A 16994-nucleotide genomic window follows, 5' to 3' on the forward strand; every position below is an offset into this window, starting at 1 on the left:
TTTTTTGGTAGGTTGGCTGGGTGTTGCAAACTCTTGCAATTTCATCACAAATCTGTGGCGAGTTGTTTCTAAAGGATCCTGCTTCTAGATTCGTGTGATTTTCATTTTCACTTTACAAATAAATTTCTAGCGCTTGTGGTTGAAAATGGGACATCTGCAGGCTCAGAAAAAAACCTGAAGGCTAAGAAAAAGAGCCCAACATTTATTTGTTTATTAAAAATCTCATGATTTTTTGGATCTGACTTGTGAGTTTTGAACAATTGGGTATGGCCCTGCTAAAATTCTCTGTTATTATTTATTAGGTATATTACGGTAGTGTCTAGGAGCCCCAGGGCCCAGGACACCATTGTGCCAGGTGCTGTAGGTTATTTATTAGGTGTATTATGGTAGCACCTGGGAGCCCCGGTCCTGGCCCAGAAGCCGATTGTGCCGGGTGGGCTCACTGGGTGACAGGAAGCCAGGAAACATGTGAGAACCTGCATGGCTTATTTGACACTAAAAAGATGGAGGAAAAGGAAATTCCACTGTGCAGAGCTCCTGATCTGGGAAGACTTTGTCATTGTGATGGCTCCTAAGAAATGCTCACTGATCTTCATAGGGAGAGACCGGAAAGGCACCCCTATGAGCCTCTGCCCATCGTTCTTGGTGCCCGCAAGGTCGACTGGTGGAAACGGAGCCGCAGTCTCCCAGCCTCATCAAGGGCTTTCTAAGATACATTGCAATCACAGACCCTGCGATCTCTGAGCCATCTCCCTGGCCCTGCTCACGCTGGGGGGAGACCCTTGAGAAAGACCAAAGGGCCGAGTTCCCGTCTGCAGCTGAGATGAGACAGGGTTAACCACAGCCTCCACCAACACAGCACCTAGCTGGGGAGGGGCAGGGAACAGCGGAGACTCTAGTATTAGCAGGTAACTCTCCTCCCCCAGCCCTGTGCCCATATGTGCCCTGTGCCCAGATGTGCCTGGCATTGCAGGCTGCAGGGCTCCAGGTGCTGAGCATCCCCAGATGTTGCCCAGCCGTGGTGAGGTCATGACTGAGGTGGGCCCAGCCCTTTCCCCCACCTGCTCAGCAGTGCCTCCAGAGAGCTACCCAGCAGCTGAGTCTGACCCTGAGGTTTCCTGTCCCCAGCTGTGGCTATAAGACCTCAGGGCTGAGTCGGACGCACCTTCCCTGATCCGGTGCTGACAATGCTGCTGCTGCTGCTCCTGCTCCCTGCAGCTGTCTTCTTGCCACTCAGGGCTCAAGCTGGTGAGTGCTGGGGGGCATGGTGACCCCAGCCACATGGGGAGCTCATCAGGGCATCCCCAGTCCAGGCACAGCTGCTCCCCAGAAGGGTGAGGTCCCCTGAGGTCAGGACTCTTCCCTGGCACCCGAGGCACTGAATCCCCAAGGGCACTGAGGGCACCACATGGGGCGTGGCGAAGATGAGCAATCTATGCTGGGTGCAGGAGGAGTGTTGGGAGCTGGGGAAGGGGGAGGAGGATCCTTTATTTGGAGCCAGCGGGGGACGCAAGGATGGCCACACTGGGTCAGACCAAAGGTCCATCTAGCTCAGTATCCTAACTTCTGACAGTTGCCAAGCCAGGTGCCCCAGAGGGAATGAACAGAACAGGTAATCATCAAGTGATCCATCCCCTGTCGCCCATTCCCAGCTTCTGGCAAACAGTGGCTAGGGACACCATCCCTGTGCATCCTGGCTAATAGCCATTGATGGACCTATCCTCCTGGAACTTATCTAGTTCTTTTTTAAACCCTGTTATAGTCTTGTCCTTCACAATGTCTTCTGGCAAGGAGTTACACAGGTTGACTGTGCGGTGTGTGAAGAAATACTTCCTATTGTTTATTTTAAACCTGCTGCCTATTGATTTCATTTGGTGACTCCTAGTTCTTGTGCTATGAGAAAGAGTAAATAACATCTCCTCATGTACTTTCTCCACAACCGTCATGATTTTATAGATCTGTATCATACCCCCCCTTAGTCATTTTTTTTCCAAGATGAAAAGTCCCAGTCATATTAATCTCTCCTCATACAGAAGCTGTTCCATACCCCTAATCATTTTTGTTGCCCTTTTCTGTATCTTTTCCAATTCCAATATATCTTTTTTGAGATGGGGCGACCACATCTCCACGCAGTATTCAAGATGTGGGCACACCATGGATTGATACAGAGGCAATATGCTATTTTCGGTCTGTGACGCTCTATACCTCGGGGGAGCACCCAGCACCCCCATGTTCATCCTTGTAAAATGATTGTGTGGTATCCAGTGCAAAGTGTGTCATGTTGGGTGTCTTCAGAAGGCTCATGATGCACTGAGCATTGTTGTTACAGTAATGTTATAGGTTATAATTTCATGTTTGTAGTTATGAGGCTGAAAATGTATCCTCATGGTTTAAAATAAGCCCAGGCAAAAACTCTCCAAGAGCAGAGAGGCCGTTCACACCTCATCAGGGCAGGTATGGGACAAACCCAGCCCAGCCTCACAGGAACACTGGCCTAGGCAGCAACAAAAGAATCTGAGGGAGTCACTCCCCTTCCTTTGGTCAGTGTGGAACTGTGGTGAGGTAATGCTCACCTGACTCTGAAGGGTGGTGGGGAAGCCAAGAGGGAAGAAAGGACATGATAAAAGGGAGAGACATTTGCCATGCTCTCTCTCTTCCACCTCCATCTACAGACACCACACCAAGCGACTGAAGCACTGATCAAAGGGCAGAGCCTGGCTGAAGAGCAACCAGCCAGCCTGTGGTGAGAAGCATCTAAGTTTGTAAGGCATTGAAAGTGTTCAGATCAGCTTAGAATGCGTTTTGCTTTTACTTCATTTGACCAAATCCGACTTCTTATGCTTTGACTTATAATCACTTAAAACCTATCGTTATAGTTAATAAATCTGTTTGTTTATTCTACCTGAAGCAGTGCGTTTGGTTTGAAGTGTGTCAGAGACTCCCCTTGGGAGAACAAGCCTGGTACAGATCAATTTCTTTGTTAAATTGATGAACTCATATAAGCTTGCAAAGTACTTCACTGAGGAAGGAAAAATCAAAGGCACAATTACAAACTGGGGAATAACTTGCAAGGTGGTAGCACTGCTGAAAAGGATCCAGTAGTATTGGGGATCCAAATTGAATAGGTGTCAAACCCATGGTGCAGTTCCAAGAAAGGCTAATATCATTGTGGGATGTATTAACAAGTGAGTTGTCTGTAAGACATAGGAGGTAATTATCCTGCTCTACTCAGCACTGGGGAGGTCTTAACTGGAGCACTGTGTCCAGTTCTGGGTGCTGCACTTTAGGAAAGATGTGGATAAATTGAGGATATTTCAGAGACGAGTAACACAAATGATGAAAGGTTTAGAAAACCTGCCCTGTGAGGAAAGGTTAAAAACTGGGCAGGTTTAGTCTTGAGAAAAGAAGACAGAGCGGGGAGCCTGAGAACAGTCTTCTAATATGCTAAGGGCTGTTATGAAGAGGACGGGGATCAATTGTTCTCCATGTCCACTGAAGGTAGGACAAGAAGTAATGGGCTTAGTCTGCAGCCCGGGAGATTCAGGTTAGATATAGGGAAAAAGTAAAGGGAGTGAAGCTCTGGAACAGGCTTCCAAGGGAGGTTGTGGAATCCCCATCATGGGAGGTTTCTAAGAACAAACCGGTTGGACAAACCCCTATCAGCTACGATCTAGTTTTACTTGATCCTTGATGACCTCAAAAAATCCCTTCCAGTTCCAGCCCCATGTGTCTATGGTTCTGTACTCCACTCCCCTCCTACGGGTGGGGTTAGAACCCAGAAAAAAGCCACGTAAAACACATCAGCCTGGGAGCCCACGATATCAGCCAGTCTAAGCGAAGCGAGCAGCGAATGTGCGTGTGCCGCAGCCATCGCCATCCGCAGTTAGGGTCACTGAGTTCGGTCGGACGTATTCCTGGAGGATTCCTCCCATGACATGATCTTTAATTAAAGATTAATCTGTAATTCCTGGTGTCTCCAGGACAATCCCGGAGGGTTGGCAGCCCTGTCCCCAGTAGGACAAGACAATTAGAGCCAACGTCTCAGTCTGCTGCAGTTAGGTACCAGCCCCGCCTGGTGACTTCGTCCAACCTCCTGGCCCTGACTGGCTTGAAGGACTTCCCTAGGGCCGACGGGCTCAGAGGGAGAGAGCGCAGCATGTGTGACTCCCTCTGAAGCAGCAGCCAGGGGGAATGTAGGGAGGCGCTGCTGTCTCAGATGACTGGCTGCAGAGACGCCTAGGAGGACATGCTGAGTTTCTGCTCCGGGACAGTTGGGCCAGAGGGCAGAGCTGAACCTGCCTATGGAGCCCATCCTCTGCCACAGGCTGGCAGCCCTGGGCAGCATCGCACGTGGGAGAGGCGTTTGCTTAGCCATGCCCACTAGCATCCTGCAAGGGGTGGGTCTGAAGGTGACGGTGTGTGTTGAGTCTGAACTTTTGATGAGCTTAAACTTAACCCAGACTTGATGTCTCTGTCTGAACTTTTAATCAAAGCTCTGACCTGCAAACTACTCATGACACCCCCCCTCCCCTTAAGTAGCCATCTCCCCTTTTCTCTTTCTGAATTTACATTTTAACCTGTTTTATCCTGTAGAATCTTGATTGATTATACATGACCATTATGATCTGTTAATCACTTTGTTTACTTCTGTGTATAAATATTGATGCTCACCCCTAATAAACTTGCCACACTTACTCTGAAGCTTTTCAGGCTAAGGATAGTGTGAGCCCGTTGATCAACGAATTGGTGTCTGGTCTCTGACAGATTGTGAGCCCCATACCAACTCCGCACGAACTCGGGTGCTGGAGAGGTGAGAGAGGACTTGCTTTTTACCTAACAATTTGGGGGCTTGTCCGGGATTTCCTTCTGGTGCGGTGCCTCTGTCCAGTGGTCAGACCACTCATATACGAATTGGCAGGCGCCACGGGAGATTTCTCCCAGCCAATTCAATATTGAGGGGTCGTGTACTGGACAGCAGGGTAAACGCCAGTTGGAGGGCTCCTGTCAGACACCATGGGTCAAGGGACTAGCGTGCCTCTTGAGAGTCCGTTGGGGATTGTAAATAAGTTATGGAACGAAGGGAAACTCCCAGTACAGACAGGAATGTCTAGGAGGAAGTTGTACACACTGTGTGTAAGGAATTGGACTGGGTATACCGCGGTATTGGCCGACCCGGAGATGAGGTGGCCTTCGTATGGCTCTTTCGAACAGGCTGCCTTAAGAGGAGTAAGGAGCCAGATCGAAAAAGACCATCCGGGACAGTTATGTTACTGGTTTTGTTGGGACACAGCAGCAGAGCTGTGGAAATCTTTAAAAATTATGGCAGTCAGGTATTCTCCCGAGAGTGAACCCCCTCCATGTTATTTCGATGAAGGGTGTAAACCACGGCGTGTTTTGACTTGTCAGTTGGTCCCCACTGCACCTGCCCCTATTCCTCCGCAGGGGGACTCACTCCAGGGCGCAGAGGGGAATCTGCAGGACTCCAGATCGGAATCTCTGCAGAGGGATAAGGGGGAAATGGAAGGGCACACCTCGGGAGGAGTAATTACTAGGCAAAAGATCAAGCAGATGCAGCAGGTTGCATACCCCTCCCCTGGGGACGCCCAGAGGGTCCGGTTGCATCCGCAGATACTTACATCAGGGACGAATACACCCCTGCACCACCAGCTCAGCCCGTTCCCCAGGCCTGGATCAACTACGGGCAACAGCAGCAGCTGCAGCAAACTCAGCCTCCTCAATGACGGTACCCCGGGGGCGAAGGCAAATAATGTGATGGTCTTATTTCCTTAATGTCTTTAGCCGGCTCCTTCCTCACTTTCTCCCCTCCCAGGCTCCTTCCTCACTTTCTCCCCTCCCAGCAAAGAGCCTCGTCTAACCCTTTCAGTCCAGGGACTGCCTGTCTCCTTCCTCATTGATACTGGAGCTACTTTCTCTCTTTTAAATCATGCCCCCTCTCCCTGGCTATCCTCTGAGGTTAAAACTGCAACTGGGGTGGGGGGCAACCCACAGTCTCTGGGACTCACTTTGCCTCTAAATGTTATTTATGCTGATAAATGTTTTTCTCACCGTTTTCTTTTTTCCCCAGCTTGTCCGATCCCTTTGATGGGCCGGGATTTACTCTGTAAGCTTGAGGCTACTTTAACCTGCACTCCTGAAGGGGTAGGATTATTGATGACAGTGTTAGGAGATTCGGCCCCAACTCAGGGTAATTGGGAAACCCCCCCCTCTCTCTCCCCTGACCTCACTGACTTGCCTTTAACCCTCTGGGGAATTTCTGACACTGATGTTGGCCTGCTCCTTTCGGCAGAGCCAGTAAGGATTCAAGTGAAGCCCTCCTTAACCCCCCCGTCAGTCCCTCAATACCCCCTGTCGCTGGAAGCCCGGGAGGGCATCCGCCCCATTATCGAGGGATTCATTGCACAAAAGCTAGTCCGCCCTCAGCGCACTCCCTGTAACACCCCTATATTGCCTGTCAAAAAGCCTCCTAAAAAGGACGGAGACCCTATTCGTTGGCGCTTTGTACAGGATCTACGGGTTGTTAATCAGTATGTGGTCCCTCTTCATGCAGTAGTTCCTGATCCAGCTACTATCATCAGCCAAATCCCCTGGGATGCTGAGTGGTTCACTGTTATTGACTTAAAATCAGCCTTTTTCAGCATTCCTGTGCACCCAGACTCTCAGTATCTCTTTGGTTTCACCTGGGAGGGACAAAGTTATGTCTGGCAATGACTTCCTCAAGGCTACAGAGACAGCCCCACGATTTTCAGCCACCAATGCCTCCGCCACGACTCGGAAGGCTTCACCAGTCCGCAGGGATCCACGTTAGTCCTATACGTAGATGACATCCTATTAGGTAACCGCGAAGAAGCTGCCCTCCGCATCGATGGTAAGGCACTTTTATTATACCTACACACCAGAGGCCACGAGATAGACCCTAACAAGATTCAGTGGGTCTCACAGAAGGTCCGATATCTGGGCTTCCTGTTAACCCCAGAGGGGAGACAAATGGACCCAGTCCGCATAAAGACTATCCAAAACTGCCCTCTGCCAAACGCCAAGAAACAACTTTGAGGTTTCTTAGGATTAATTGGCTTCTGTCGCCCCTGGTTGCCGTCCTGCGGGGAGTTAAGCAAACCGCTCCACCGACTCACTGCTAACCTTGCTCCTGACCCTTTGCAGTGGTCCCCGGACACAATCCAAGCCTTTCAGTTACTCAAGGACAGTGTGGCCTCCTCCATGTCTCTCCGCCCCCCCAATTACAGCAAACCCTTTCACCTTTTTGTCCACGAGAGGGGCGGAATTGCTAGTGGCGTCCTTACCCAGTTGAGCGGGCTCCACCATTTCCCGCTTGCTTTTTACTCTCAGCAGATCGACCCTGTCGCTCAGGGAACCCCATCCTGCACCCGGACTCTGGCAGCAGCTGCCCTGCTGATCACAAAGGCAAAGAGCCTGACCCTGGGTCATTTTACCACGGTTTGGACCTCTCATGCCTTGTCAGCCCTTCTGCGTAGGGGCACAACCCAAGTCTTTTCGGCCCATCGTCAGCAACAGCTAGAGGCTGAACTCTTAGAAGACACTAACCTAATTTTTGAAAGGTGTGGGCCCCTTAATCCAGCTACCTTGCTTCCTGACCTGCCAGTCCTCCAGGATCAGCACGACTGTGTGGAAGTAGTTTATAGCATCTTACAGATAAGGGACAACCTGTTTGACGTGCCACTGGACAACCCTGATTGCATCCTCTTCTCGGACGGAAGCTCCTTCTATGTTGATGGCAAGCGTTTCACCAGTTATGCAGTCACCTCTGAATGGGACATTCAAGAGACCGCCTCACTGCCAGGCAACTGGGGAGCCCAAGCCGCCGAACTCTATGCCCTGGCCCGAGCTTGCCAGTTGGCCGCAGGTAAGACCGTTACCATTTTTACTGATAGCAAGTATGCTTTTGGAGTTGTGCATTGTCACATCCACCTCTGGAAGTTTCGAGGTTTCCAGACAGCTGCCGGTAAACCCATTCAGCACCTCCCCCTCATCCACAAGCTTTTGGATGCCCTCCAAGAACCCTCGGTCCTGGCTGTAGTTCACTGCCGGGCCCATACTAAAGATGATAGCCCCGTCACCCGTGGGAATGCCCTGGCTGACGCCTCCACCAAGATGGCTGCCGTCTTACCCTTAGCCATGCCCACGTTGGCTATTGCAGCCTCCTCCTTTACTTCACCGCACCCCGTACCAGTACCCGCTGCTGAACTACAGTCGTGGGAGAGCCTCGGAGCCACTCTGGTCAAAGGGACCTGGCTTATGCCGGATGGCCGAGCCTGCCTCCCTCGCTCCACATACCCCGTGGCAGTTCGCTGGCACCATGATAAGGGGGGTCACTACGGCACACACGCCCTTGTGGACACCATCGCTCGCTTTTGGTATGCTCCAGGCATTCAACCCTACTGCCTGTCAATAGTGAAAGCATGCAGCACATGTCAGCGTAATGGACCTGCTCCGCCTCTTAACAAAATTAAGGGTGGAAGACCTCCGCCTGCTGCTCCATTTCAACATCTTCAAATTGACTTTGCAGATATGCCAAAGGCTTTTGGGAAAAAGCACCTCCTTGTTTTGGTTTGCCCTCTGACTTCCTGGGTCGAAGCTTTTCCTACTGCTAATTGTACTGCTGCCACAGTGGCGAAGATTCTCCTTAGAAACATTGTACCCCGTTTTGGCATCCCTCTCATGCTTGACTCAGATCGCGGACCTCACTTTACTGGTCATGTCCTTGGCCGTTTAGAACAAGGACTGGGCATTTTACACTCCTTTCATACACCCTACCACCCCCAGTCTAGCAGGAAAGTTGAGCGTATGAATAGGGAGCTTAAGTTTACATTGGCTAAATACTGTCAGGAAACAGGGTTAAAGTGGCCTCAGGTACTTCCCTTGGTCCTGTTTCACCTTTGTACTCGCCCAACCCGTGTATTGGGATTATCCCCCTTTGAACTGCTCTATGGACACCCCCCTTTCAAAGGCGGGGCGCTACCACGTGCTGATGTTTCACTATTGGGAGGGGATCATATGACCGCGTGCCAGTTTCTCTCCCTACAGGCTCGCCTCCGTACCCTTTGGAAAGCCTCGCAGTTTTCCCAGACCGTGCCGCTGGAAGAACAGATCCACCCGTTCCAACCAGGGGACTTCGTCTGGGCCAAAAAGTTCATTCGTGGCGACACCCTCCAGCCAAGGTTTACTGGACCCCACCAGATTCTTTTAACAACCCAGACTGCAGTGTTCCTGGAAGGACGCAAATCCTGAATCCACCACTCCCACGTCAAGCCAGCTGTAGTGGACCACAGTGACGGACCAGCAGCTCTTGCCACCACTGAGGACACTGCCTCCGACCAGTGGACCAGCTTACCTCTTTCAGACATCAGACTTAAATTGACTCGGCAAAAATGAGAGGACCTTTTATTCTGACAACTGTATGGTTTTTATTATGCCTTTTTAGTTTATTTTCTGCCTATGAAGATAATGCTTTTATTAGATATTCCCACGAGGTTAAAACTCATATTTTAGGAAATAGAAGTAATTGCTGGGTATGTACTCAATTTCCAGTAAATGCAGAACAGGGACTCCCCTTCACACCCATTCCCCTGACCACTGCTAATATGACTTGGATGCCACCGGCTAGAGTAAAAGATCCAGTCCAACACAATCTTACATGGAACAAAACAGGAGTGCCAATTAACAGATATCTCAGGGTAACCAATCAGACAGGATCACTGTGTTTTGTTAAAGAAAAGGGGTCAACTTTTGTGGGAACAAGTAAATGCAACATGTATTTTAATGGCACCGCCTTTAGTAAAAATCTTGGCTTCAAGCCTTGCGCATCCCACTTATCCCATATGTGGATCCCTCACCCCGATCCAACTTTTTCATGGGTGGGCAAGCCTTCAGAGTCAGCTTTTAAGAAGCCCTGCTCAGATCACGAGGGTGTCCAACTAATTGCTAAGGGACATACGATTGCCTTCTACAACTGCTCAAGCAGTACTACACTGCCCTTTGAAAACACCACTACCAAATTGTGCCTCTGCAGTTCGCACAACGACCCTCTGCGTTACCAGGGGAACAGTGGTCCAACGGGTGGTGGGTTACCTCCTACTTTGAGAAATGGAATACCCGAAACACATTGTATGGAACATACTGGGTGTGCGGGCCCAAAGCTTATTACTTTCTCTCCCCTGATTGGGCAGGGTCATGTTATTTAGCGTGGCTAACACCGCCTTCTCGCATCTCCCTCACTCCCCCTCATTTTCCCCACGTTCGTAACATCCGTGAAACCTTCAGAGATATTAATATCCGTGATGGTTTGTCGTGGCAGCGGTGGGCTGGTCTCATTAGCTTGAGGGGTGGTGTCATCCGTCTACAGGGACTACTAGAATCTTTAACCAATGAAACTGCGACCCTATTTGAGAATCAGGCCGAGGAAATGTCCCAGCTGCGCCAGTTAGCTTTGCAAAACCGAATGGCTTTAGACATAATGTTAGCAGCCCAGGGAGGAACTTGCGCCCTCATAAATGAAGAATGCTGTGTTTTTGTAAATGACACCTACTCTGACACTTTTCAACGTACCAAACATCTAAGGGAAATGGCTAAGAACTACTCCTCTGGCCAGCCACCTTATGATTGGTGGGGAGCCTTATGGAATTGGCTGCCTGGATTGGGGTGGGTTAAAAAAACTCTTGGTGGGTATTGTTGGGGCCATAGTAATCCTTATAATACTGTGTTGCTGTATTCAGTGTGTCCTCTCCCTCATAGACTCATGTGGGTCAGTTTATTCTTTTCCTACTTCAGCCAAGGGCCTTACTCTCTTCGAGTTGGCCCAGGCTGAAATTGCCAAGCGGCCCTTGGCTCCTTAAAATGGGGTGTAGCTTTTGGTAAATAGTTATCCCAAAGCTACAAATGGAGGAATGTTGAGTCTGAACTTTTGATGAGCTTAAACTTAACCCAGACTTGATGTCTCTGTCTGAACTTTTAATCAAAGCTCTGACCTGCAAACTACTCATGACACCCCCCCTCCCCTTAAGTAGCCATCTCCCCTTTTCTCTTTCTGAATTTACATTTTAACCTGTTTTATCCTGTAGAATCTTGATTGATTATACATGACCATTATGATCTGTTAATCACTTTGTTTACTTCTGTGTATAAATATTGATGCTCACCCCTAATAAACTTGCCACACTTACTCTGAAGCTTTTCAGGCTAAGGATAGTGTGAGCCCGTTGATCAACGAATTGGTGTCTGGTCTCTGACAGATTGTGAGCCCCATACCAACTCCGCACAAACTCGGGTGCTGGAGAGGTGAGAGAGGACTTGCTTTTTACCTAACAGTGTGTATTGCCCTGTGGTGATGCTGCATGCAGGGAATCCCCAGGAGATGGCGCTGTTACATCCCATCTGACAACAAGTGCTTTTCCTTTTCTTTTGCAGGGAAAAAGAGCCACACGATTATTATTTAAAAAAAAAAAACTCCTGATGTTTAAGCCCATCTATCATTCTCGGGGGTGGGGGGGTGGGAGGAGTCTGGCTCATGTACAGCTGGGATGATGCACAGCTGGGGCTAGGGCATGCACAGCCTGGGGCTTTGCACAGAGGGGCTGCAGTATTATCTGAGCTTTTGTTCCCATGCTCTGATCTTGCTGAGCCAGCCAGCCCCCAGCATGGGGACTAGATCAGGGCCCAGGCCCACCAGAGAGGAAAGGCCTCATGCCCATTCCCCACCCCTGTGAGCCAGCCAGTTCCCAGCCCTGGGGCTGGATGGAAGCCAGCGTCCCCTAGAGGGGAAAGGTCCCATGACCCAGTCCCCAACCCCGCTGCCAGCAACTGCAGGTGCATACACAGTAGCTGGAGCCCAGTGACTGATTTACCGCCCCCACCCCGGCTAGTGGCAGCTGGGATGGCAGCGTTTAACCTGTGAGCTGCAGGGTCTCCCCTGCCTGTGTGACAAGGCACAGATGGGAATTAAAGACGCCCAGGGATGGTATTTCATGGAGCCGCATCTGGATCCCGGACTACGGAGCTCAGCTACTACAGTGAGAAGCTTGTACCGGCGAGAGCAGATGGACGGATGATGTCTGCAGCAGCGGGATGGTGTAGACGTGTCCCCGCTGCCAGCAGCCCCAGGTGGGGGATCTGCCACGCTGCCGGATGCCCTCCTGCTGGCCGGCGTTGGGGGCAAATTCCGCGTTTTCAGATGATGCCTCGCCAGGCATCCTGCGTACAAGGATTATTACAGTAGCGTGGGGGGTGCAGACACCGGGGTCCGTTCTGTCACAGCGGGCCTGGGAATGGACAATGCTGGGTCATATCAACCATGCTTTGAAGTCCCCCCAGATGTGGCTGTTGTCTCCTTGGAACCATTTGACCAACACTAAAGCCATCGAGCCAACTACTACCAGGTACCAGAGGATGAGAGACATGAAGGCGATGGGGCCAAAGTCAGCTGGGGTGTAAACACCATCGAGGTTAGTGCAGGGTTTTGGCCCCTGTGGTGCCTCCGTCCCCTGGGTCTGAGATGAATCAGCCTTAGCCACATTAACCACTAGACAGGCGAGATGCCAGGGCAGCGGAGACGCCCGTTGTGCTCACGGGCTGGCAAGATGCAGAGCACAGGCTTGTTCCAAGTCAGCTCCAGGCATGCACGGCTGCAGATGTGCACAGCTCCAGGGGTGCAGAGTTCCAGAGGTGCACAACTGCAGATGTGCACAGTTCCAGAGGTGCACAGCTACCACGTGCATCACAACCAGCGGGCCCTGCCCCAGAAACAGGAGGGCCCAGGAGTGCCCAGCACTCCGAGCCCAGAGCTGCTCCCCAGAAGGTCACACCAGGGGACCTTCCAGCCAGCCAGGCCCTGGCCTCCCTGTGGGTAAGTGTGGACGTGAGGTTGAGGTTTTGGAGTTGCCGTGGTACCTCCCATTTCTTGCCAGCAGCTGCTGAGGCGCTAACCCAGGGGCCCGTTCCCCAGACAGGTGTTGCCCCGACTGCTCCTTTCCCTGCTCCCAGGGCCTTTTTCTTCCCCCGGCGCTTGGGCTGGGGAGCATGGGGGTGGAGGGGAGAATTGGGGCTGATGGGGAGCGGAGCCCATGCTCCACAGCCCTGGCACTAAGGGCTGCAGGGGGCTGGAGAAGGGCACTGTCCAGGCAACGTGACTGGGAGAAGCCCATCCAAGTGGGACCTGGGGCCTGGGGCAGGAGGAGAAGGCTGTGCACCCCAGCATCTCTCCCTCCTTCTGCACCCTGGGGACAGGAACCTGGCCCCCTCCAGGCTCATCGGGACACAGACAGGTCGTCTTGCTCTGTGCGGGGTTCCTGAGCAGCAGGGTCTCACCCTGACAACAGCTCGCTGCGAGTGAGGGTCAGAGTGGGACATGGAGCTGGAGCCCCCAGGCACCTCCCATCTCCCCGAGCAGAGAGGGGCAGGCTGGGGGGGTCCTCGCAGGTTCAGAAAGGGCTGGAGATGGAGGGGGCACACTCCCCCCACGCTGCCCTGCTGGCCAACCTGACCCCCAGCCCTTTGCAGGGAGATCATGGGCAGAGCATCCCCAACGCCAGCTAGCAGGAGAGCACCCAGCCCCGAGGTAGGGCACAGAGCTGGACCCACCATCTGGACTACGAATAGTGGGAACATGTCTACACCATCCAGTTGCTGCAGAGACTATCCGTCCGTCTGTTCTCGCCTGCGCGAGCACCTCACTGTAAGAGCTGAGCTCTGTGGTCCAGGGGCTTGAAGAGGATCTCCCCACCCGCCACCCTCTTCCCCTCTTAATATCACCTGCCGGCTGGTGTCCGCTGGGATCCATACCTGGCTCCATGAAATACCTTCCCTGGGCATCTTTAATTCCCTCTTGGACACTTGGGGTAAACGCTGCCATCCAGGCAGGAGGAAATCAGTCACTGGGCTCCAGACACTCTGGATGCACCTGTCTTTGCTGGCAGTGGGGTTGGGGAATGGGACCCGGGACCTTTTCCTTCTGGTGGGCACGGGCCCAGATCCAGCCCCAGGTGGGGGACTGGCTGGTTGAGAGGGAGGCCTGTCCCTTCGGGGCACCAGCTTTGACCATCCCAGTCCCTCCCCCCACACTCTGGTGACCCCTAGAACATCTTGGGTTCCCTTTCTGATCTCTCCCTATGAAGATCAGTGAGCATTTCTTACGAGCCATCTCAATGAGCTGTCAGGACAAAGTCCTCCCGGACCAGGTGCTCTGCACAGTGGAATTTCCTTTTCCTCCATCTTTTTAGTGTCAAATAGGCCACGTAGGTTCTCGCATGTTTCCTGGCTTCCTGTCGCCCAGTGAGCCCACCCAGACCAATGGGCTCTGGGGCCAGGACCAGGACTCCCAGGTGCTACCATAATACACCTAATACATAACATACAGCGGCTGGCACAATGGGGTCCTGGGCTATGACTGGGGTTCCTATGCATGACCATAATATACCTAATAAATAATAACGGAGAATTTTAGCAGGGCCAGACCCAATTGTTCAAAACTCATGAGTCAGATCCACACACAAAAAAGAGATTTTAAATAAGCAAATAAATATTGGGTTCTTTTTCTTAGCCTTCAGGTTTTTTTCTGAGCCTGCAAAGGTCCCATTTTCAACCACAAGGGCTAGAAACTTATTTGTAAAATGAAAATCACGTGACTCCAGAAGCAGGATCCTTTAGAAACAACTCACCAGAGATTTGTGATCAAATTGCAAGAGTTTGCAACACCCAACCAACCTACCAAAAAAGCAAGGTAATTCAATGTAAAAAACTTCCTGAGTGACAACAGTGGATTTTTGAACCACTTGCCTGAATTTAACATTTTCCACAATCCCAAGAGATAAAATAAAATCTTTACAGCCCAGAGATCATTCTCTAAACTATTCTATAGGCTTCATGAGTAATTTCTATATTGTCTCATTGATGTCAGCTCTATTACATTGTAGAGAACTTTCTCATAAGGTACATTATTGCTCGTTCTTGTGGTTATATGGTGAGTTTCATGCTATTTGGTGTTCTTCTTAAAGCCCCAGCTTCTCAAGTCATGTGATTCTAAGAAAATATCATCTTTGATCTCCAAAACAGAAGTTTATAGGCCTCGTGTTTGCAGAGAAAATCTGGAAAACGTGATCCCTAAAAGGTTCTATAAATAGTTGTTCTTTAAAAAAAAAATCTGCTGTGTTTTAAACCAATTTCTTGTTTTTGGGGGGGTATGGCTCCTGCTTGGGGTTAACAATGTTTAGAGCTCAGTGATATTTGAGGCGGTTTTGCATGGGGTAATAGTCCCAAATCAGGTTATTATCAGCCCCTTTGGCCGGAGCAGTTAGACAATATTTGAGGCCTTGCCTAGCTGCCATGAGGAGAGGGAGGGATGATATGAGTCAGCTCTGTTCTTTTGTTCAATCCTGTTTAATTACTAAGAATGTCCACACCGTCCTGTTTCCCTGAACACAGTAGGAACAAACAGCAGCTGACAGTTGCTTTGCTCCTGCCTTTCCTGCCTCCTATGCAGGGCCGGCTACATGCACCAGCTTGGCAAGCAGGTGCTTGGGGCGGTCACTCCGGAGAGGGGCGGCAGATCCAGCTATTTGGCGGCAATTCGGTGGACGGTCCCTCACTCCCGCTCGGAGCGAAGGACTGCTTGCCGAATTGCTGCAGCAGATCGCGATCGCGGCTTTTTTTTTTTTTTTTTTTTTTTGTGGCTGCTTGGGTCAGCCAAAACCCTGGAGCCGGCCCTGCTCCTATGCGTGAAGGAGCTCTGTCTCTCTTGGCTTTCTCCCAGGCTCACACTCACCATGACTTCTCTGGCTGTCTTCTGCTTTCTAGCTCTCATACTCATACAGCTGCAACCAATCAATCGCCCAGCTGTTGTGTTTGCAATCAGTCACTGGGAAACCCCCTCTTATTCTCCCTGATTTAGTGCTTCTCAGGCCTTGCTGTGCAGCCCAAGGCCTTTGGCAGTGGCTTCTATTGTTTCCAGCAATCACTAAATAAAGCGGCATTTAATTGCTCCTTCCACTAGGGTTACCATTCGTCCGAATTTACCCGGACATGTCCTCCTTTTTGTACTAAAAATAGCGTCCGGGGGGAATTTGTAAAGCACTCACAATGTCCGGGATTTCCCCCCTCCCCCGGCAGAGCAGAGCAAGCGGCTGGGAGGGCTGCAGGAAAGTCCCGGGCTGGACTCCGGAGCAGCTGGAGAGGACCTCCGCCTCCCCCCCTCCCTGCATTCTGAGCAAGTGTCTCAGCACAAAGTGCAGCCCTCCCCTTTTGCAACTGGGAGCGGTTTCTGCCATGCAGCGTAGCAAAACGGGAGCGAGAGCACTTTGTGCTGATACAAGGGCAGCTCTCCCCTGCAGCCCGGTCCGGGCCAGGGACCGGGTTTTGTTGTGCAGGGCCAGGGACCGGGTTTTGTTGTGCTGGGGAGCTCAGCCATGTGTCCGGCTGGCACAGAGCCCAACACCCTGTTCTGAGCAGCAGGGTAAGGGGGCCAGGGGGCAGGAGAAGGGGCAGGGAGGTTCTGGAGGGGGCAGTCAAGAAACGGGGGAGGGCTTTTTGGGGGGAGTGGAGAAAGTTTTGGGCAGTCAGGGTACAGGTAGGGGGTGGGGTTCTGGAGGGCAGTTAGGAGCAGGGGTCCCAGGAGGGGGCAGTCAGGGGACAAGGAGCGGGGTGGGGGGCTGAGAGTTCTGGGGGGGAGCTGTCAGGGGGCAGGAGTGGGGAGAGGGATCGGAGCAGTCAGGGGACAGGGAGCAGAGGGGTTTAGATGGGTTGGGAGTTCTGGGGGGGGGGGCTGTCAGGGGGTGGGGAGTGGTTGGATGGGGCGTGGGAGTCCCAGGGGTCTGTCTGGGGGTGGGGGTGTGGATAAGGGTTGGGGCAGTCAGGGGACAAGAGGCAGGGAGGCTTAGATAGGGAGTGGAGTCCTGGGGGGCAGTTAGGGGCAGGGGTCCCAGGAGGGGGCAGTCAGGGGACAAGGAACGGGG

This window comes from Malaclemys terrapin, chromosome 12 (assembly GCF_027887155.1).
Source record: "Malaclemys terrapin pileata isolate rMalTer1 chromosome 12, rMalTer1.hap1, whole genome shotgun sequence".
In the NCBI taxonomy this organism is placed as follows: Eukaryota; Metazoa; Chordata; order Testudines; family Emydidae; genus Malaclemys; species Malaclemys terrapin.